Here is a 225-nt window from a genome sequence, read left to right as displayed (position 1 = left end):
TCTACCACTCCTTCAGCGTGACCACTACAGTAAAGGAGTTAGTAGGATTTTGGAGTCAGGCTTTTTTTAAATGGTTCTGCAACTGGTAAGATTGTTTTGGTTATTACGTGTATACTTATAAGAGGCAGCTGCAAACTATTTATATTGTATAGGGACTCGTTTTGTTCATGGTACTGTATTAACAAGTATTAACCAATATTGCTCAGATGTGTGAAGAACACGCAT

This window comes from Penaeus monodon, chromosome 22, assembly GCF_015228065.2.
Source record: "Penaeus monodon isolate SGIC_2016 chromosome 22, NSTDA_Pmon_1, whole genome shotgun sequence".
Lineage (NCBI taxonomy): Eukaryota > Metazoa > Arthropoda > Malacostraca > Decapoda > Penaeidae > Penaeus > Penaeus monodon.
This window is presented reverse-complemented; position numbering follows the sequence as displayed.